Here is a 1,872-nt window from a genome sequence, read left to right as displayed (position 1 = left end):
TATTCCTTCGTGTGATTTTATCTTGCTCGTATTTCCCGCAGTAGTTCAAATCGGACGACGAGCCGGCGAGGCGAAGTCGTTTCTTGCGGTGATCGACAGATGTGAGGCGTGCTGCGTCTCGGGCAAAGGCCAGATACATCGACCGTCGATTTGCTTACGCACGCAACCTCGCGGACTCGCGTGCAGCCAGCGTGCTTCAGCGGGGAGCGGGATGTTCCAGCGATCCGTCACGCGCGATTATTACTCGTGGTGACGCGGTGTCGTCGGTCGTCGGTGGCTTCGCTTCCCCTGGCAAACCCTGGCAGCAATTAGCATAATCGCGGAGGTACCCACGCGAACTTTCGTCCCATCCCGTTAACAAGATACCGTAAAATATGCCGCCGCAGGCGAACGTGGTGCCGAAGCAGCCGAAGGAGAAGCTCGAGACACCGACGAGCGGGATTAACGCCGTTCTGTTGGGACCACCCGGTAGCGGCAAAGGCACTCAGGTATTTTGCGTCTAATAGAAAAAATTCGCGCCTCATTATTTTTCAAGCTGAAGAAGCTACTTGTCACTTTTTGATATGACAATGACTCTTGCACGTGGCCTGATGGATCAAATGAAATAAGATGGATTGATTGTGCTGCTTGGTACCAATCTGCTCTCTATCGAGGATATTTATTTTATAACGATACATTTTTCTCGTCCATATTTGTATTGTAATTAGGTCTTCATAAAAACTTGGAGATATCTCCTTGAATATTTTTTAATTACAAATTGCTCTTTATGTTAATCAATCTTCAATTAAAATCAAAGACGTGTAGAAGATATCTCAAAGTCACGCTGAAACGTTTAATTACAATCTCAAGGATTAATTAAGTTGAATGACGTTCCTCTTTTCCAGGCCCCGCTATTCAAAGACAGATACTGCGTATGTCATCTGTCCACGGGTGATATGCTGAGGGCCGAGGTAAGTTCTGGTTCTGCCCTCGGAGCTCGGATTAAGAAGGTAATGGACGAGGGCAAATTGGTCAGCGACGACTTGGTGGTCAGCATGATCGAAACCAATTTGGAAAAACCTGAGTGCAAGCGTGGCTTCTTGCTGGATGGCTTTCCGAGGAGCGTGCCTCAAGCGGAGAAGGTAAGCTAGAAAAAGTACACTCTGGACTGCGTTCAGAAATTCAATCTGGGTAACTCTAAGCTATAGTTTACGTCACGTAGACTATGGCCGGTATTCATAGTCAGTTCTTATATTTAAGACTGTCTTAAGTACAATCTTAAGATGTCATTAACCAATCTGACAGAGCCGTACTAACATCTTAAGATATTACTTAAGACGGTCTTGAAATAAGATCTGATTGGCCCGTATTCATAGTCGGTTCTTATATTTAAGACCATCTTAAGTACAATTTTAAGATGTCATTAACCAATCACAGAGCCGTATTAGTATCTTAAGATATTACTTAAGACGGTCTTGAAATAAGATCTGATTATGAATACCGGCCATAGGCATTAGAGTTACCTACGTGTGCCTAGACATAATTCCTGAACGCACGCCTACAGAAGAAACCAAATCACTGCCTCTGACCAATCTCTTTTTGCACAGCTCGATGAAATGCTCAACAAGAGGAAAACGAAGCTTGATGCCGTGATTGAGTTCGGTATCGAGGACAAGTTACTGATCAGAAGAATCACGGGCAGGCTGATACATCCAGCTAGTGGTAGATCGTACCACGAGGAGTTTGCTCCTCCCAAAGTTCCCATGAAGGACGACGTAAGTGATAAGAAGTCTTAATAAAAAAAAATGATGAACCTTCTATATCATAATTTGGAAAAATATTTTTTTTTCACTCAATACAAATTGATGCGTTTGCAAAACGCTAATGAAAGAT

General features: G+C 44.0%; 1 pseudogene; it reads left to right on the top strand.

Annotated features, from left to right (window-relative positions):
- The first annotated feature begins 57 nt into the window (after positions 1-57).
- On the top strand, positions 58-1,807 carry LOC112456252 (annotated as a pseudogene).
- The last annotated feature ends 65 nt before the right edge of the window (positions 1,808-1,872 follow it).

The sequence above is a fragment of the Temnothorax curvispinosus genome, unplaced genomic scaffold, assembly GCF_003070985.1.
Source record: "Temnothorax curvispinosus isolate PA1 unplaced genomic scaffold, ASM307098v1 QBEX01006714.1, whole genome shotgun sequence".
NCBI lineage: Eukaryota > Metazoa > Arthropoda > Insecta > Hymenoptera > Formicidae > Temnothorax > Temnothorax curvispinosus.
Note: the sequence above shows the minus strand (reverse complement) of the source record. Positions and strands in the feature narration are given on the sequence as shown.